Source organism: Haplochromis burtoni, unplaced genomic scaffold, assembly GCF_018398535.1.
Source record: "Haplochromis burtoni strain Fernald_Lab_line unplaced genomic scaffold, NCSU_Asbu1 Contig_637, whole genome shotgun sequence".
Classification (NCBI taxonomy): domain Eukaryota; kingdom Metazoa; phylum Chordata; class Actinopteri; order Cichliformes; family Cichlidae; genus Haplochromis; species Haplochromis burtoni.
Genome location: NW_024582998.1, coordinates 184,112 through 206,092, shown reverse-complemented (window position 1 = coordinate 206,092; position 21,981 = coordinate 184,112). Strand labels below are relative to the sequence as shown.

At 39.5% G+C, this 21,981-nt stretch overlaps 1 long non-coding RNA gene across 1 annotated transcript; it reads right to left on the bottom strand.

Moving 5' to 3' along the window:
- Positions 1-18,535: 18,535 nt before the first annotated feature.
- Positions 18,536-20,283, bottom strand: LOC121812524. The gene is made up of 3 exons (XR_006053119.1): positions 20,069-20,283; positions 19,719-19,814; positions 18,536-19,176 (listed from the first exon to the last, which is right to left on the bottom strand). It is a non-coding gene; the product is annotated as an uncharacterized LOC121812524 (long non-coding RNA).
- Between the last annotated feature and the right edge of the window lie 1,698 nt (positions 20,284-21,981).

Here is a 21,981-nt window from a genome sequence, read left to right as displayed (position 1 = left end):
ATTTAGAACTTTTGATCTCTCTCAATAACATGCAGTAAATAGCATTGTAAAGTGTTACATATATAACCAGCCATTGACATGCCACAACGCCTATATTGACTGATACAACAGTGCATATGGTTGTGTTGTTACAACAGTCTGAAATAATCAGAATGCAATATACATGGTTTTCTTCACATCCACAGTATTACACCTGTCTTGCTTTGAATGCTTGTTGCTTTTATAAGGTATACACTTTTAATAGTCAAACCATGTAACATATGCAATGAAGACCTGCTAAAATTTCAATTTCTGAAACATAATTGAATGCCAGTAAACTAATGTCAGACATAGCCTGTGGTCATCCACAACTGTGATACTGAGAACCAAATTATCAAAGCTATAGGTATTTATTGCAGTCTCGTTCTTCTTGTATTGTGCTGGAAATGATCTGCTCTGTTGAATGATAAAGTTTTTAGTACCTTGAGGCTTTTTGTGGTCCAATCTGAAGTCACAAGTTTACAAGAATATATTTGGATCCTCAGAATCTTTGATTTTACCTTAACACTCACCCAGCATTGGTGAGATTATTTCTTGAGTGGTTTAATAGAGAAATATGTTGAACTCTTGGAAAAATATTATACACAATCATTTTCATTCCAGAGATTGGACCAATTTCAGCTAACTCAGAACAGTGATAGGTCACTGGACATGATTAGGATGAAAATGAACAGGGACCCATGATGACATAGTTCAAAACGACACAGAACAGTCAAAATTAATAATCAAATAATGTCTCAGCAAATAAGAATGCAGTGGTGCCCATGATAAATCATAGAAGGAGCACTGGCAACAGAAAAGGCCCTTGAGTGTTGGTTTAACCATACATTTATTATAAAGTGTCTCCTTGATGAAAGCAACGAGAAATACGACTAGAGTGAATGTGGTTATACCCTCTGGCCTTGAGCCTGTTTATTAATACACATTACTTTTTAATGTCTTATAGTAAATAATGTATTGGAATTGTGACAATAGGCAACTTGGCCATTACCTGCAAGCTATCAGATTGATGGCAGAGGCCAGTGCAGGCCTTGGCCCCTTAATGACAACATCAAGCTATAAATTAAAGCTTAGATGTTAACCATGACAATTTATAATGCAGGCAACACAAGTGGGATGATTAGAGTGTTGTGCTCAGATTAAGGCGCTGAAATGGTGACTTAGTTTACACTGCTATTAAGCAGCATTTGCAATATGGGATGTCCCAACTCTTCACTTATAGTACCAGATGCCAAGAAAATAGCAAAAAACTGTACTTGACTGATTTTGCTTTCAGCTTTTTTCCTTATGCACTCCTGTGCTGTTGGTTTTGCTGCTCTCTGGGCAACTGCAAATGCACATTTCCCATTTTCCAAGGACTTACACAGAAAACAAATAAATCATGGTCAGCAAACAAAGCAGATTTCAGTCTTCAGTGACAGAAGAGCATACTTCTGTTTTTCAAAGGGTTTTTAACCACAGATTTATCCACTGTAATCACAACTAAGTCCAGAGTTATAATGTAATGTTGTGCAACAACTGAGACAACCACCTAGATTGTGTATGCCATTGTGTCCCATCAAACATTTCATTCAGTGTGGTTTTCTGTTTGTTTGTTTGTTTTTCCAAGGTCAAAAGAACACAAATTTGTTAAGTAGCCACCACTAGCCAGCTTTGGCTCCTTGATTTGTGTCCTCTTTTTTCCCCAGAAGTTAAAATGTTAAGTTTGTAATTTTTAGATTATTGAAAGAAAACAATCTACATGATGTAGCTTTATTATGGATATTAAATTGAGTTCAAAAAATCTCTCTAATATTACTTTTTTGTTTGTGCATTATATTGTGAAAGTACACAGCAGTCCCTCACAGCTACATAAACTTCTTAGCAGGCAATGTTAGCAATGCCTAGCTTGGTACATATAAACAAAACTTTAATTGTAAAAGATTTTGCTATTTCTTCAACAAATATGTGTATTAAAGATATAGCTTTTTTGTCTGAAGAATGCTGCTTGAGTTTCTAAGTTCATGTGGAAACTCATGTTTGAATGCATGAGCAGAATACAGTGTGGGTGTGACTGTAAAAAAGGGTGCCAAGTGTAGGCCGGTATCAGCTATGATGTGGAATAATAATGTTAGAGCGAAAGTGAGAGAGAAAAGTTTTTGATACAAAACCTTGAAAATGTTTCAATAACAGAGTGAGAGGAAAAACTGACGCACACCAGCCAAGCGTGGGCTGCCTTGGCATTGAGCACTATAAGCCCAAAAGCAGGCGAGAGACAGAGCAATCTATATGTATGTATTCATACTGTGGGCATCAAGGCAGTCTGGCAGAGGTTGCTGAGAGCATCTGTTCTCAGTGTAATGAGTGTGCCCCCCTCCTCTTACACACTCTTATCATTACTAGTTTTTAATTAAAGACATCCCACCCTGGTTGCTGCTAAGCTGCTGACAGTTAGGTGGGGTGGGGGGTTGGATGGCACAAACAGGAAGACTAAACATCACAGATAACCAATGTGGGGCAGGGCCAAGCAGAAAGGGGTTGACCACATAGTCTGTGAACATTTTATCATGTAAACCACATGGTGGCAGTGGACCAGTTGAGAGGGAACACCTGAGAGGGGAGGTGGAGAATATAAAGCGAGGTAACCCATATGGAAAAGATATATATAAATCTTATAAAGTTTCTATCTGTCTTGTATGAAACATGTATGAAAAGCATACAAGAGTGAAAACACATATAAGATCCCTTGAAAAATTATATAATGAAACTTGTATGTTTTGGATACTTACTAAAAAATATATGAAAGTAATGAGAAAGTGGCCACTTTCATGAGTAAATCATATATGGTTTTACTATTTCTTTTCCATATGGGAAACCTGCAAAAACCTCTTGTCTTTTTTTAAGGTTTACAAGGCCGCCTAGTCTATGTTTAATGAATTCTAAGACTGCTTTTCTCAAAACAAATATTTCAATATAATTGCTAAGTGGATTAGGGTCCATCTAATGATTTTTCTCACAATTATGTAGGTATTTATAAAAATTAAAACACAACAAAAAAATCTTTCCAACAACTACATTTGTTGTTGTTAAATGTGCTCTGACTAGAAATCAAGTGACTTTCTGCCATGCAGCAATTCTTTTTCGACTGACATTCAGTTTCTTCCAAACTTTAGGATATGCAATTTCACTCCTTTGAGCTGCACAGAGATTTATTTTATTATTATTTTTTTTAGCTTCTAGCCTTTGCTTTGGTTTGCAGTTTTAAACTGCAAGTCAAAGCAAATCCACTTCAAATAAAAATATAACTTGTTCTTTGCGTGAATTATATGTGTTTTCTGATTTATTAAATATATTTCCTTAACAAACTGTGTCAGAAAATGATACTAACAGCACTTAGGGCTAACAAGCAAATTATAACTAAATGCAGTTGGCAATGCATTTTAAAAGCTTCTTCTCACAGAGAATCAATCAATATTGGCACTTGTCAATTAGTATTGCTTTAAATTATTCAGCTGTTATTCACAGAAGGCAATTTTCTATTTATGTCTATTAGAAGGAAAACAAAAAGAATCCCAGCTGTCAGCTGATGATCGTCATTAGATTTAAGACAGCATATGGTTAACCTGGATATATTACCTAAGATTCACTAAGAGCAAATGTTATGATCACCCCAGGCAAAAATTTATGGGAGAAATGTGTGAATCCTGTGGGTTAGAATGGATATATTTAACAGTCTCAGAACCTTGTGGCTCTTTTTATTAATGTCATATAGCTCACGGTTTATACGTATAAAGTCTCCCCTCATATAGCATCCCATTTGGCATGAAACGGAATTGGTACTGTAGGTTGATCAACCTATTTAAAATCAACCCCCTGACCTCTTCAGCACCCCTTCCCATGTGACTCAATGTGCCCTGAGCACAGTTAAAGAGATGCTGAGTCAGGCCAATGCTGGAGGTGATGAATGTTTCTCCATTGATATTGATGTTGTGCACATGATTTACAAGCTCAGTTAACAGGGGAGGTCTGCCATGCAGGGACTCGATGTGAGTGTGAGTGTGTGTGTCTGTACACGTGTGTGTGTGTTTGTGTGTGTGTGTTGTAAAAGCAAGCTCAGTTAAGATGCAGCAGAGAGTGAACACAAAGGTTTTTTTGTTTGTTTCTTTGTTTGTTTGTTTTTTGGAATTTAACTTATCAAATCCTTTGGAAGGCACTTTAAGATTATAGTAAAATAGCACACACTGTTTGCAGGTCAGTGAATAACAGCTGTGCTGTAGGAATATTTACAAACTGAAAATCTGTCAGCAGATACTGATCTGACTGACTTTGTGGAGTTGTTTATTGGCTCAAAAATACCATAGCAGTACCATATATACATATATACATTCTATTCTATATTCTATAAAGAAAATCTTATGCAGCAGGGAAAATCCGCTATGAAAGCCAAAATTAGCAGTTTATATCATCTAGGATGGATTAAAGATGCCCACATTATGCCCACTCAGGAAATTTCATGAGTCATACTCATCTTACCGCATACCACAACGCCTACTTGTTTCACTGTTTGGCCTCAGTAGTAACATGCCAAAATATTTAGACAACAACAAACAGAAAAAACATCTGAATTTCTGTTTTTTTGTTTTAGTTTTTCTTGTTTGTTTTTTAAATTGATTTGTTGCAGTTATAATTAAATGGCTTTAACGCTGTGCATCCCAGCTACTCTCAACTGTATCTCTACTATCAAAAAATGCTTCAAAAAATATACTGACACTGACTGTCTGCTAGATGGTGGTTCAGTCCAGACCTTACAAAATAGGTCCTAGAGTGGGATATCATGGATCAGTATGGCTCTCACAGAAATCATATATTTTTTCATTAGGTTTAGAAAGGACTTACTGGTTTGGATTTCTGATGGAAGAGTGACTGATGAGTTCTGAGTGGTAGATGGGTGGGTAAACGGGAACCATACAAACACCACATTCCCAATGACAAGCAAAATACATCAAATTTTCACTTAAATTGGGAAACTAGGCATTATGGATAAGGTCGACTTTTAGTGAACCTTTAGGTAAACACTTGTCACGATATAAACTCATATGGAAGTCATTACTTTCGTTATATTATTTAGTGTTGCAAAATTAAAACTATTAACTGTACTTTCCTCTTTTAGTAGCAGAAGTAGTAGGTCTTTATCTGCTTTACATAGTCTAGCTGAGTGAGTGGAAAATTTCACATTTTCTTTTATTCTGGAAAAAATAATTACTTAGGAGGGATCATACTATGGTTGATAGCTTCCAAATGTGTCTGCAACTGTAGGATAATTTGGGTTAATGTTACATAGTTAAATGACTGAAAAGAATATGACTTCTTGATGATCATCTATGAGTTACTCACTATTAGCCAGCAAGCGTTCGTTTTGGGAGGTATCTCCTAAAATTTCCTAAAACAGTTGTAGTCAGAAATGTGCATAAAACAATTAGATTTCTAGATGTTTGAAATTATTTTAACATGGCTGCATTTAAATATATACTATTTCAAATACTAGCTAAAATCACTGCTGTATCCCATTACAACTTCATAGAGCCAATAGCATGGCTGTAAGGTCATGGTGTTCAAACAGTACTTGCAAACATTGCTCAAGGTCATAATTCTGGAGTGATTCAGCCCCTCAGCACAGATCCTATGTTTGTTTGCTGTTTTGATATGAGGTCGAAAAACGCAGAAACCTCACATTTGATCTCAAACCCCTATCTCAGTAACATAAAGCTACACTTTGGTAACCTAAGTAACAGCTTTACCTCACAAATCTCAAAGGTTTTCTATTTTCTAATATGTCATTTGTCAAATACAAGTTAAATTATACAGTACACCCTCTAAGTCAAGGCAAAAGAGTTATCTGTTTCATGTAGTTAACACTGGGTGTCTCTCTAAGTTACATCCCCTCTTCTCAACTGTAATATCACACTTATATGTGTTTCATGTGCAGATTTAATAGCTGTTCTGTGCTTTGCTGCTTTTTTTAAAACAGTTTCACGAAATAATTGATTTGTCGGAACTTACAACTGCCGAGTGCACAGAAGAAATAATATGTGTTAGAAAAGAGAGACAAAAAAGGAGAGAACAGAGAACATATTTTTTGAAATATGATTCTGCAACACACTGAGAGCTTAATTACTTCATTAATTATCCTACCAAGATAAATTGGGGGATATTTAACAAGAAGTCATTTTCAGTTATAATGCACATGCACGAAGGTCAATGGTAGAAGTCATTTTGAATGGAATACATATTCAAATGCAGTGTTTTTTGTGGATGTCTGTAGCCACCAAGCATATTTCCTCAATTTTACACTGACACAGCAAAAAACATTGAAAAATCAAAAATCTACTTAATCTATACTGTAACTTTGTAAAACAATAAAACGATTTTAAAAATCTCTTTCATTAATAAATTGTGTTTGAATAAAAGTGCAGGCACGAGTGCAGCTGTTTTCACATCTCCATGCATTTGTGGTTCCTGGTGTGCTATATACCATTTTGTAGCGATTAATGTCCCATGTTGATCACAGATGTGCTGGAAATGGTCTTTATGATGCAATTTAACACTTGTGTCCAGAGGGTGTAAACAGCCGACATCACATGCGAGTGAACTAAAATGACCAAAGCCAATAAAGGATGTATTGAGTATATCAAATGTTATAAACAAAATCTTTCATTTTGTCAATTGAAGAATATTTTTTGTAAGCCTCTTGAATAAACAATGTCTAATAAAGTTAATGGAATTACTAGAACAATTTATTAACAGCTAGGTCTTTAAAAATAAGTGTATTAAAATAATTCTGATATTTTAACTGATTAAATGTTTAATCATTTACCACACCACACTTTGTATTACACAGATATACAGCTTCTCAATCTTACTGTGACTACCAAGGAAGCCTCATTTTCTGCAACTGCAATACTTGCATTACATGTAAAGTTACAGACACATTTTGTACGCTTACCATTTGAAAAACACAACCTATACAGTTGGAATCATAGTTTTATCATGTCATGATACTAAAGCATTGCTTAATCATCTTTTATATGCTAACTAAATCCTCCCAATTTCTGGTTTTTACATGCAATATTTTCTAGAATGGAAGAAAACAAACCTAATGATCAATTTCATAAACAGCACTGAACTGGACTTTAATTTGTTATGAGTCTTACCCGCCACCCATTACCCTGAGTTGGATATGCTGAAGAAGATGGATTGATGGATGGATGGATGGATGGATGGATGGATGGATGGATGGAAAGCAGTTTCAATGCAGATACTGAAACAAACACAGAGTGAAAACTATACAGCAAATGAAAAGCTATAACGGAAAAAACAAAACCCAATAATAGGTTATTAACTGTAGTATTCTGGTCGATTGTGTTGTGATTAATGTCTCCTGCACCTGCATCACTTCCTTATATCCTTTGGGATCAAAACCAAAGGGCATATTGTTTGTTTCTTTATATATATATATCTATATATATAGAGATATATATATATACACTCAACAAAAATATAAACGCAACACCTTTGTTACTGCTCCCATTCCCCATGGGATGGACGTAGAGACCCAAAATTCATTCCAGATACACAATATAACCATCCCTCCCAAACAGTGGTCACAAATCAGTCCAAATGTGTGGTAGTGGGCACATCTGCTATATTGAGATAATCCATCCCACCTCACAGGTGTGCCACATCAGGATGCTGATCTGACATCATGAGTAGTGCACAGGTGTACCTCAGACTGCCCACAACAAAAGGCCACCCTGGAATGTGCAGTTTTGTCTCACAGCAAAATGCCACAGATGCCACAAGCAATGAGGGAGCGTGCAATTGGCATGCTGACAGCAGGAATGTCAACCAGATCTGTCGCCCGTGCATTGAATGTTCATTTCTCAACCATAAGCCGTCTCCACAGGCGTTTCAGAGAATATGGCAGCACATCCAACCGGCCTCACAACCGCAGACCTCGTGTAACCACACCAGCCCAGGACCTCCACATCCAGCAGGTTCACCTCCAAGATCGTCTGAGACCAGCCACCCAGACAGCTGCTGGAACAATTGGTTTGCACAACCAAACAATTTCTGCACAAACTGTCAGAAACCGTCTCAGGGACGCTCAACTGCATGCCCGTCGTCCTCATCGGGGTCTTGACCTGACTCCAGCTCGTCGCCGTAACAGACTTGTGTGGGCAAATGCTCACATTCGATGGCGTCTGGCACGTTGGAGAGGTGTGCGCTTCACGGATGAATCATGGTTCACATTGTTCAGGGCAGATGGCAGCTGAGAATGTCCCAGTTCTTGCATGGCCAGCATACTCACCGGACATGTCACCCATTGAGCATGTTCGGGATGTGCTTGACCGGCGTATACGACAGCGTGTACCAGTTCCCACGAATATCCAACAACCTCGCACAGCCATTGAAGTGGAGTGGACCAACATTCCACAGGCCACAATTGACAATCTGATAGACTCCATGCGACGATGTGTTGCACTGCATGAGGCAAATGGTGGTCACACCAGATACTGACCGGTTCTGGGTCCCCAGACCCCCAATAGCGCAAAAAACTGCACATTCCAGGGTGGCCTTTTGTTGTGGGCAGTCTGAGGTACACCTGTGCACTACTCATGATGTCAGATCAGCATCCTGATGTGGCACACCTGTGAGGTGGGATGGATTATCTCAATATGAGTGTGCCCAACCTTGGATGAGTTGTGCTACCGCACTCTACCCTCGCCCTCGTTGGCTTGTGGGCAGCTAGGCACCTTCACTCTGGATCACTCCTGATGTGGCCCCTGTGAGGGAGATTCCATACATGTGCTACATTTGGTGATTGTGAATGGATGGTTATATTGTGTATCTGGAATGAATTTTAGGTCTCTACGTCCATCCCATGGGGAATGGGAGCAGTAACAAAGGTGTTGCGTTTATATTTTTGTTGAGTGTATATATATATATAAAAAACACCCAGCACGTCCCTGCGGGCGGTTTATCCTTCAAGCTCGGGTCCTCTACCAGAGGCCTGGGAGCTTTGAGGGTCCTGCGCAGTATCTTAGCTGTTCCCAGGACTGCGCTCTTCTGGACAGAGATCTCCGATGTTATTCCCGGGATCTGCTGGAGCCACTCGCCTAGCTTGGGAGTCACCGCACCTAGTGCTCCGATTACCACGGGGACCACCGTTACCTTCACCCTCCACATCCTCTCGAGCTCTTCTCTGAGCCCTTGGTATTTCTCCAGCTTCTCGTGTTCCTTCTTCCTGATATTGCTGTCATTCGGAACCGCTACATCGATCACTACGGCCGTCTTCTTCTGTTTGTCTACCACCACTATGTCCGGTTGGTTAGCCACCACCATTTTGTCCGTCTGTATCTGGAAGTCCCACAGGATCTTAGCTCGGTCATTCTCCACCACCCTTGGGGGCATCTCCCATTTTGACCTCGGGACTTCCAGGTTATACTCGGCACAGATGTTCCTGTACACTATGCCGGCCACTTGGTTATGGCGTTTCATGTATGCCTTGCCTGCTAGCATCTTGCACCCTGCTGTTATGTGCTGGATTGTCTCTGGGGCATCTTTACACAGCCTGCACCTGGGGTCTTGCCTGGTGTGATAGACCCCAGCCTCTATGGATCTTGTACTCAGAGCTTGTTCTTGTGCTGCCATGATTAGTGCCTCTGTGCTGTCTTTCAGTCCAGCCACTGGTAGGATTTCTGGATATCAGCCACCTCCTCTATCTACCTTTGGTACATACCGTGCAGGGGCCTGTCCTTCCATGATGGTTCCTCGTCTCCCTCCTCTTTCTTGGGTTTCTGCTGCCTGAGGTATTCACTGAGCACTCGGTCAGTTGGGGCCATCTTCCCAATGTATTCTTGGATGTTCGTTGTCTCATCCTGGACTGTGGTGCTGACACTCACCAGTCCCCGGCCCCCTTCCTTCCGCTTAGTGTACAGCCTCAGGGTGCTGGACTTGGGGTGAAACCCTCCATGCATGGTAAGGAGCTTTCTTGTCTTTATGTCAGTGGCTTCTATCTCTTCCTTTGGCCAGCCTATTACCCCAGCAGGGTACCTGATCACGGGCAGGGCGTACGTGTTGATGGCCCGGATCTTGTTCTGTTTCGCCGTCATTGTGGATGTTGGGTATCGAAGAATCCATAGGTCCCTCATCCTATTCATGTAGCCCCTTCCGCCGGGGTTACTTGCGTAGTAGCATTCCAACAACGCCCTGTTTTCGTCTCTTGCCCACTGATGCCTTCTTGTTCCAGTAGCCCACTTTTCGTCAGGGTGCCCTGGTTCCTCAACACCTGACGCGGACCTTGTTGATCCGGGCGACGTCCGAGCTGGCATGCCTTCATATTTATCTGTCTCAAATGGTTTGATTACCTCTTCAGCATGCCATCGTGTTTGGCAAAGGCCTGATAACAAGCCATTCATTTGATTCAGGTGTGTGGGAACAAGGATGCATCTAAAAGCTGCAGGACGGTAGCTCTCGAGGACCGGGATTGGGCACCCCTGCACTACGCTATCCAGCTGCTGGAGGTCCCACCGAGATAAACTACTTGGACAGGCTCAAGGAAAGTTATTGTTTTAGAGTACCATTCAACAACAGGACTCAGAGAGCCTGTCTTGAAGAAAGCTTTCCAGAGAAATTGCTCTCATGTGAATAAGACATGTGAGCAGATACAAATAGTGAAACAGGGCCGCAAGATGCCATATGAGGTCTACATGTATTGCAGAATTAAAGATCCGTAAATTATGCTAAAATGGCACCTAGCAACACATTCTAGTTAATGCAGATTTTCATAAACATGTTAATATTAGGTATAGTCCTCATGTTTCCGTTAATATGAAGTTTGGAACACAACATAACAAGTGGATTTTGTGCAAACTGTTATCTTAGGGAATTTCCCCATTTTTTAATTACAGGCATAAGATGAGTGAAAGTGCCGTTCTGTAGTTCTTGTTCTCAGTGTATCATATAATCACTAGTTTCATGATTCAGGTTGATTCAGATGGCTGCCGGATCTGTTATTCACCAGTAATTGTGGTTTTGTTTGATTTGGCATATACCAGCTATCTATGTAAATTTTGAGTAATTGTTCAGCCACTTGAATACTGTTTACTCCCTGCAACAAATCCTATTGTTTGTTGCTATTGTCCAATATGTAGCTCCCTGTTGCTTCTTGTTGTTACCGCTGCAGGATGTCGGCAGGATTACTTCTCACTGGCATCTGCACAACTGATGTAACCAGTGATTCATTTTCCTTCCTGGCAATTGACTGACAGTATTTTGCAGCTAGTGGTAAGCAGGGAGCCAGATGGCATCCACGTAGGCTTGTTTGCTAATGGAGACAAAATTAAGCATAATTTACGTTTTGTAGTAGTGGACTGCAACAATAGAGGGTCCAGATGGAAACTTGGTACAAATTTAGTATGCAACTTTTCATCATATTTCTGTGTTCTGTGGTGTGATATATAATTCCCCATATAATTGCTTTTTTTATTCATTAAAGTAAACAGATTCATATCTCAAATACAAGGAACTCAGGAAAACATAAATAGTTAGAAACTACTTAATCAATTATGTAGTGCAATGACTTGTAATGCCTTGATTTTTAGTCTTTGTTGATAAAATAGCTATATTTTTTCTGTACAAAGTGCCTGCATCCCAGCCTCTAATGATCTCAATAAACTCAAATAACTGGACACATGAACTGAAATGTTCTCTCTCCATTCATTGGTGTCACTATTTCATAAGATATTATGTTATAATTAATCCACTCTCTGTATGAAGTGTGTAGTAAGTAATAAGGTCCCCTGGGGTTAGATTGAACTAAAATGTTAAGACAGTAATCATGAAGTTCAGAAGGTTGTACAGACAAAGGAGAATATGAACATGCAATCAAAGTGCAAGCAGCCAAATCCCAACAAAGTAAAAAGGCAAAAAGTTTGGAAAAAAAAGAGATAAAAATAAAATGGAAACAGGTCCAGAGTATATGCATCTGTGCATCTGTGTGTGGTTAATGTGGGTCTGCACACAGGAGTACACCTGTGAGTGAATATCAGGGCTCAAAGCAACAGAAAAACAGTCTGAGGGAAAAAAAAATCTAAATTATGAATGCAGGAATGTACAAATGGAGCATGTGGTGTAGTCAGAGTTAATGGAGCCTGCAGACTTTGCTAAATTCCTGCCTGTGGAATTCTTAATTATGTCCATTAATGCCAAGCTGATGCTTCTGTACCCAATGAGATTCTTGGCATGGCCTGCAAAATTATAGAAGTATTCTTTTTGTTTTTTGGCAGTTAAAAAACTAACATAGTGCTTAAAAACATATAAAACATGTTTTATTGTAAAATGTTCTTCCAAACAAGTAAACAGCCAACATACAGTCTTAACACTGAGAAAGTTCAGTGATGATTTCAGAATTTCATCTTGAAACCTCTATCGGTGATTTTTCAAACATGTAACTAATTTGTATAAAAGGAAAAACGAAGCAAAAAAAAAAAAACAACCCATCTTACTCATATAGAAATACACTTTTGTTGATCTATTTAAGTCCCTTAATGTCAGTGATTTTGTTTTTGTTTTTTTCTTTCTTGTGTCCTCCCCATTTTTTGTAATACAAACACACTTTTTGAAATTCCTATTATGTCAAAATCTAGGTGAAGTCAACGGTCTGTAAACACTCTTAAACTGACCGTAACACTTAGTTGTACTGTTGAGTGACTGTGAAGGAAAACATCAGTTTGCATATTGTCATGAGGGAAAATAATAGCGCACAGTTATCTAGAATTGTGTTTGGTCTTCAGCTCTCTCGTGTGGAACTGTTTGCTTATTAACTGACTGTCAGTATTTTTGTGTGGGAGCACAGTCAAAACTTTTGTGCATTTGTATTATTTAACAGGCTGTTCAAATTTGCACTCAATCTGCATATTGCCTCCTGCCATTGCCTGGTGTAACATGCTTCTACTTTTCTTCCTTTTACCATGCTTTTGGAATGAGTAATGCAGTAGGGTTAGGTTTGAAGATTTTTGCTTTTTCTCTGTATTTTTAATGTCTCATAATAGTTTCAATTTTGTTAGAAGTGACGAACAATGAATAAATCTAATATTATTCATCTGACTGGGCTTTAACAACCCAGAAGCTGCAATTCCAAATATCATCTGTTCCTTGTGTAGTTCATAAATGATATTGTTCATACATTAATGTATAATTGCATTTTAAACATGTTTTCTTAATTGCACAAGAAATTCTTCTGTTTTCTACTTCCAAAAATAATGAATAAATAAATCATGAACATAAGTTCCTTGTGTTTTCTCAGAATATAATTTGACTTGTGAGCTTCTTTATGTCCCTCATAAGGCCCTCACTATCATTAAGTGTCATTTGTTCAAAGGCAAGTGCACAGGTAATTGCAAAATGATGTGCCTGCTGTTACTGTTTGCATGAATTTCCTCCAGTGTCCAATGGATCAGAGACAAAATTCTTGCTAAACAACTGCGTCTCAGGCGCATTACCTGATCTACTCCTTATTCCCTCTGTGAAAGCTGTGAGGCGATAGATAGTAGTGAAAGAAAAAGAGGCGATGAAACAGTAGATTGTGTCTGTTGGGATAGCAGTGGGATCTACTAACTGTCCTGTTTCTCTGCGTGCAGCTCTTCTTAAAAGCTCCAACTATAATGAGCAAATTAAAAAAGGACATTTACATCATTCTGGTGCAGCCATTTTCACAGAAAGATGATTCTGAATAAACCGCACAGTGAAATTTGAATTGGTTGATCTGCTGTTTAAAAGCATGACAAACTTTCTTAGCTGTTGGATAGCTAGTTTCCTTGCTGCACCATTTTATTATCCTTGTTTTAATGCTCTGCACCATTTTATATAGACTCTATATCATGTCTGAAAATGATCTCTAACTTCAGAAGTCTAGGTGTCTGATCTATGGTTACTGGCTCCATATACTTGTTCACTATTTATTGTTACATTGTTTGTTATTTCTCAATATTCATCTTTTATCTCACCCCAACTAAGGCCCCTGTCACACAGGCATGAAGCCTGGCAACCTCCAGTTGCTAGTGAGATAAGAGTCATCTTATTTTCTCTTATCTTAAAGATGTGCATTCCGCTGTGTCATTAGGAGATTGTCACCTGTAGTTTGCATGAAATATTTAGAGTCAGATTCAGAAAATATAATTTATTGTCTCCTTAGCTAGAACTGTATCTTGAACAAACAGCTGAAATGCATCATATAAGATAACACACATTCAGAAACTCTATCCTTCCATCTTCATCCACTTATTCGGTGTCTGGTTGCAGAGGCAGCATCCTAAGCAGAGAAGCCCAGACCTCCCTCTCCCTGGCCACCTCCAGCTTGTCCGGGGGGAACACTAAAGCATTCCCAGACCATCCAAAAACTATAGTCTCTTCAGCATGTCCTGGGTCTGCCCCAGGGCCTCCTCCTGGTGGGACATGTCCTGAACACCTTACCCAGAAGGCACCCTTGTCAGATGCCTGTACAACCTCAACTGGCTCCTTTCGATGTGGAGCAGGGGCTCTACTCTGAGCCGCTCCTGGATGGCCGAACTCCCACCCTATCACACTATCTCTAAGGCAGATGCCAGCCACCCTTCGGAGGTAGCCCACTTCTGCCGGTTGTATGCACAATGTCGTTCTTTCAGTCACCACACACAGCTTATGACCATAGATGAGGATAGGGATTGGTCCAGTTAACCAGTCGATGTTGATTGACTGGTGAATTGAGAGCTTCGCTTTTACAATCAGCTCTCTCTTCACCATGATGGACAGGTACAGCGCTCGGATCACTGCAGCCGAAGCACCAATCCAATCAATCTGTCGATCTCGTGCTCCCTTCTCCTGCTACTCATGAACAAAACACCAAGATACCTAAACTCCTCCACTTGGGGCAGGAACTCATCCCTGACCCAGATCTACTCCTTATTCCCTCTGTGAAAGGGCAGGGCATGCCACCCTTTCGCGGCAGAGGACCATGGCCTCTGATTTGGAGATGCTGATTCTCATTCCCACTACTTGACACTCGGCTGAGAACTGTTCCAGTGCAAGCAGGAGGCCATCACCTGACGAAGCCATCACAACCACAACATCTGTGAAAAGCAGAGAAGAGTTTCTGAGACACCCCATACGTCCAAAGAACCTTCCACAGGACACTCCAAGGGACAAATGCCTTCTTCAAGTCCACAAAACACATATAGACTGGTTAGGCAAACTATCATGCACCCTCAAGTATCCTCGAGAGGATAAAAAGCTAGTCCAGTTTTCCACGACCTGGACAAAATTGTTCTCAGGGTGAACCTCACCCACTCCAGGGGCCCTGTGACCAAGGTGTTGTTTAACTGCAACCTCACCTCCGAGTCGTCAAAAGACAAGTCATCCCCAGACTCTGCTTCCATCACGGAAGACGTGCTAGTGGGATTAAACAGGTCATCAAAGTATTCCTTCCACGGCCTAGCAATGTTCTCAGTCGAAATCAGCAGCACTTCACCCGCACTATACAGCGTGCAGGTAGAGCACCGCTTTCCTCTCCTGAGTCACCTGACGATTTGCCAGAATCTTTTCGAGGCAGTCTCGAAGTCTTTTCGGCCTCTCCAAACTCCTCCCACCCCCAGGTTTTTGCTTCAGCCACTGCCTGAGCCATGTCCCCTTGGCCTGTCAGTACCTCTGCAGTCCCACAGGCTAACCAAGGCTAATAGGTCTCCTTCTTCAGCCTGGTGGTGTCACGGGTCTGGGTCCGTTGGACCCAGTATGTGGGGTTTCATGTTTTTGTTATTCCATGTTTGAGGTTATTATGTTTTGGTTTTGGTTTGCATCAGGGATTGTTTTCTTGTTCTCTTGTTGTGTTTATGATGATGGTTATGATGTTTATTATTTGAGGTTCATGTTTAAGGATTTGTTCTCGGTTGTATCTCACGTTTAGTTTAGTTCAGGTTCCATGTGTCATTCTGTCTGTCTCTCAGTGTCAGGTCTGCGTCTTGGTGTGGTGTTCTCATTTCCTGTTCTATTGTGAAGGTCTGGGTCTCATGTAAGTGTGTTCGGTTTTACCTTTGTCTCATCTTGTTGATTATTCCCAGCTGTGTCCACCACCTGTGTGTAATTCCCCTGTGATTCTGTGTATTTAAGTCATGTCTTCCGTCATTGTAGTTGCTGGTCCGTCTGTGTATTCCACCCTGCGTCATCTGTGTATCTACCATGTCACATCCGTGTGCTCTCCCTGCTGTCCATCGTCATTCTCCTCTGCTCGTTCTCATTCAGGTTTGTGCTTTGTAGTTTAGTTGTCCTCCAGTCTAGTTTAGTTCGAGCTCCGTTTGCTGTTTGTCCCTATTTATTTCATGTTCAATAAACCACCTTCACTTCTCCACTACTGCCTGCGATTGGATCCTCATTTATTATTTTCACACGGCTCTCCTCACCCGCCGTGACAGGTGGCTCCCTTCGCCACTGGTGTCCACCATGACAGGCATCACCCACCTTGCGGCTGCAGCTCAGTGCAACAGCTTCAGCAATGGAGTTGCTGAACATTGTCCATTCAGACTCAATGTCCCCAGTCTCCCTTGGAATGCAATTGAAGCTCTGCCGGAGGTATGAGTTGAAGATCTCGTGGACTTGGGCCTCTGCCAGGTTTTACCACCACACCCTCACTACACATTTAGGTGTGCCGGATCTGTCCAGCATTCTCAGCCGCCACCTGATTCAACTAACCACCAGGTGGTGATCAGTTGACAGCTCAGCCTCTCTGTTCACCAGCGTGTCCAGAACATATAGCCACAGTTCTAGCGATACGACTATAAAATCGATCATCAACCTGTGCCCTCGGGTGTCCTGGTGTCAAGTGCACTTTTGGACACCTTTATTTTCAAACATGGTGTTCATTATGAACAAACTGTGGTCCAGTAACAAAACACCACTTGGGTTCAGATCCGGGAGGCTGGTCCTCCCAGTAACTCCCCTCCAAGTCTGACTGTCATTGCCCACATGAGGGTTGAAGTCTCCAAGTCTCCCCAGGTGGAGCGTCATTGACTCTTTGCTCAATGATATATTGCAGGGTTTATCCCTATCACACTGTGGAATTGTGACTCTATTCACATAAAAATAACATTATTAATAATAAAAACAAAAAATCTTTAAAGAAGGGCTTTAAATGTTATATGTATGTTTGTCAGTAAAAATATGTTTGACTTATATTTGTCTTTCTTTACTTCATTATGATTATAAAATATATATGTGCATATACCTGAATGTTAATCTTTCATTATAGCTAATCTAATCTAAAATATAACTGAAGCAAAATGATGTAATCAAAAATATATGTATATGTAATATACATATAGGTGGATTTATACTATGCCTTTTGGTGGTGCACCTGTACATCCCTGCCAGGCTCTCAGCTTTCAGCCTATCACCATACTGCTTCATTAAATGTAGAAACATTCATCTGTGAATTTTATGTAGTTTGGGATCACAGCGATACATACCATTGTAAAAGAACAGCAAATGCAACCATTTTCAGCTCTTTGTAACTCACCTTGGGGAGTCTACATGGACCTCCAGACCAGGTGTGCAATGAAATCCCTTAGCATTTTCTTATAATATGACTTTTTTTTTCATCTGCCATCATCATGGGCAAATGGTTTGCACATGGCCCAAAAGATTAGATTGTCACACCCTTATAGACTATATGATTTCCGTGACATTTGACAGCTGTTTGATTTAAGAGTCCACTGAGAACCCTTTTAGCAAAGGTCTGAGGTACAGCTTCACAAGGCATGCCAGGCAACTGCTTGCAGTCCCAGGCAAGTAGGGGGCCTCTGAAGACTGGCAAACTTTAAACAACAACATTAACAATGTACAAAACCTGAAACGATAGTAGGAGAGAACAGACTTCTCTAATGGGATCCCACTGGACCCCACTCTGATGCTGCGTAACAAACCCAACACTTGAATAATCCCACTGCGCAAAGTGACGTCGGAGTGACATATTTTATAAGTCATTTTTGGATGTACAATTTCGGTTCACTGAAGGGGTTGTTTTGTAATGCCCGGCAACAACTTTTTTCCTAATTATATTGAACTTCTAGTATTGACCTCCGTGCATGGACTCCGTGCAATGTCAAACTTACACACTAACTAGACGTCGTTTTTATAATGCTTCTACATGTACTTAACTTATAATATGGGAAATAGCACTTAAAATCTTCAATATTTTTTAAAATACTGTGGGAAATACACTTACAAATAATTCTAAACCGTTTGCCCAGTAAATTATAATCAGCTAAAAGTGTTAGAAAACATGAAAGTAACAACACTAACAATTTAACAACTTTTTATTAAACACAATGTGCTTTTAAAAAGGCACAAACAACAGAGCTCACTCATAAAAAAGTGATTCATAAATAAAATGAGAAAAAGACTCCAAAGGTCTCCATCTTGATTCTAAAATTCAATAACATTTTCAGTATTAACAGCAATTGCAGCTATTAGAACATTGAGGCATTTAACACTTACTGTACCTTGACAGCTGCAGCTCACTTTCTTTTTTAAAAATACATAAAAAAAACAGTACTGGTTTCCACTGCTGTACTTATAGGGAACAAACATCAAGGCAGTGCATTTACGTATTAGGCAACAGAACATTAAACATGAATAGTGAACTGAACAGTCATTCATCTTAAATGTGAGGTAGAAGAGGCAAATGATTAGGAAAAAAACAAACAAAAAAGCTTCCTCAATACTCAGCTCAACAAGTAGTCCATTCTGAGTGATTCACTCATTGAACAAATCATTCTTCAGCATCAGTAGACGCCCTTTCAGTGGTTTGTTGTCCTCAAGGCACATCACAACCTTCTGGATAAATGTGAATGTAAGCTCAAGTTTCTTTGGGTATTGTAGGTCTAGTGCATAGATGTACCCAAAGAGCAGGAGAAATGACTCAGCCAGATTTGTGGGACCATTCACAAGTATTTCATCCTCAACGACAATGCAGATGCTTTCGGGACTGAAGAGGGCCGAATCAGTAGTGTCATCCGTGACAACTGTCAGCAGAGCCACAGGAGTGTCAGTGAGGTCTGGACCATCTGCTGACTGCAAAACAAAAATAATACAAGAATGAGTTTAGCCCCACAAGGACACAAATCATGCTATTGATTAGAGGTGTGAATCTTCATAAGTCACACGTTTCTTTTAGGATTATAATGTCAACGATTTAATTTGATATTGCGATACATCATGATGCATTACAATAATCTTAATTTGGGTTTGGTTTCAAAACATATGTTTAAATAAATGTTTTCAATAATAAATATATGCCAAGATATTTGTTTTTGTTATTTACCAAACATTTCTCTGACCACAACATGGCACCTCCAAAAAAATAGAACACTTGAATTTTAAAAGGGAGATAGTTTTTATCTGCAGATTTTTTTTGTATAATAATCTTTCAACTATTTTCATGTTTTCTGGTTTATGCGTAACAATCTTCTTGCAATCTTATTCAACAATAGTTGATATATGGGAGAAAACAAGTCAGATGAGGACTGTGTTGAACATCCTTCCTGATATACACCCTGGTTCTCCTTGAGTTCTGAGCGATGTCATATGGTTGATGCTGAGGCCAGTACACTTACATCACAAGTCCTGAATAACGTGGAGGCATCTTCACGCAGGTACACAGGAAGTGCACGAAGGACGAGGGCCCGTCTTGTATTTACATCATGCTGTTCCTAGATGAACATACAATATCTATTAGAATAGTATTTACACAAATGCAGAGTAAAAGTGTTGGATAGCCATGTTCTGATTGTCATTGTTATAGATCAGGGGTGTCCAAACTTTTTGTGTAACGGGCTAAACCTGTCAATCTAGAAGGGTAACCCAAAAAAAAAAATCTAAAAATTTTGAATAATTTAAGGCAAAATTCTCTAGTTTCTTTGTATTTATTTTTTATTTAAATTGGGACACAAATTATAAAACTCACCCACTGACAACTGGTGAAATGTTGACTCTCTGTAGTGCTCTTTGCAGTCTGATATCTGTAAACAATGTGTGCACAAAGACGACTTATTAATGTTCAAAAACATTTTTTGCACAGCACACACACAAGTAGTCAGCTGATCTCATCTGATGCAGATCTGCTCCTTGATCAAGTGACATTTGTCCGGATTTTTGGCACGAGTGACGTCAAATCAGCACCGCAGCAGGATGGCCCGATTTACTCACCACAATAATTTACTAAGATTATATGCACTCCTGTTATTAAGTCCAGTTCAGCCTGTTAATGTTAACCGTTTCAAACTAATGTTGATAGGTGTGTTGCTAAGCTTAATAACTTAAATAACAAACTTGAAATTTACCCGTCCTATTTTCCCCTTTATTGTTTTTTCTCTGTGCTGTAAATCTTCTGTCTAAGAAGAAATCTGAGGCTGCTGTTCTGAAAATAAGCTACCAAAGCTTTTTCTGAATGAATCAATAAAGATCCATTTATGGAAAGCTGTGATGAAAGCAGTTTTGTCTTTAATTATATTCAACAATATAACATATTCGACCACTTTTAAGTGATTTTGTGATCTTTAATACACTTTAATACACTAAAGTTAAGGTTATTTACCTAATTTCTAGTAAGTAGCCCTCAGTGAAAAAAGTTTGGACACCCCAGCCTTACAGGTTAGGGAGTATTTGTAATCCGCACAGTCTGCATCAATGATTCTTTCTTAGCCTGGGAGCAGAACGCGGCTCTTTATTTTCATTTCATTTCAATTTATCTAGCAAAGATCGAGGGTCTGGCTTAAAGGTGTCAAGGAGGCGCCTCAATCTGGCTGGTTGAGCCTTGTCGAATTAGTGCGAACAATTTAGCTGAACTTCGTTCGTAGCATAGTTTGCTCAACTACAAAACGACATTTGAGTGTTATGAGCTTATTAGTTATGAGCTAGAACAACTGTTAGGGATTACAGTGTACAAGCAAATAAGTTGATTAATTAAAATAAACAAAGTGGTTAAAGAAAAACAGGAAAATATAAAATAACAAAAAATAAAAATAAATGAATAAAAACCCACATGTAATGAATAAATCAATAGGCTATCAAATTGTGGACAAAGTTTGGGTGTCATATAGATGTCCAGAATTGGTCATGGACCAACAGACTCAATGTAGACATGACCAACACCTAGTTGACGCCCAAAGTTTAGTGGGATGTAACCTCCACTAACATCATCTTTCTTTCTTTGTTTATTTTGACATTAAAGGTTAGTTAACTTACCTTGCAGTGCTAAATGAGAAAAAGCAGAGAATCCCCAAACCCAAAAGTTATGTGCTTGGAATGGAAGGATATAGGTGTGTGTGTGTGTGTGTGTGTGTGTGTGTGCGCGCCTTCCTTTTATGGTTGCGAGTACACTTGAAATCAGTAATGGGCCTGCTCAGTTTGACTTACTGTACCTGATTAGACCTCTGCTTAGGTTGGAGGTGAATTGTGTTATGCAGGGGATAATGTTAGCTCGCCAAATGGCAAGAATCAAAAATGATGTTGTAAAAGTTAATTGCTCTGATGTGTCAGTGTAAGACAGGAAGAGTAGGGTGTCACTCAAATTCAAATTCAAATTCAAATTTTTATTTGTCACGTACACAGTCATACACAGTACGATATGCAGTGAAATGCTTGGACAACTGCTCGTGACCTAAAGAAAAAAAAAAGGAAAAGGCTATGAATAAGATAGGAAATAAATATGAAAAATTAAAAAGGGTAAATTTAACTAGGAAGGAATAAAATATAAATTAAGGTTAAAAATGAAATAACTGTACAACACAAATTAGAATGAAGGGTAAATTTAACTGGGAAAGAATAAGATAAAATATATAAATTAAAGTTGAAAATAAAATAACTGTACAACAAAAT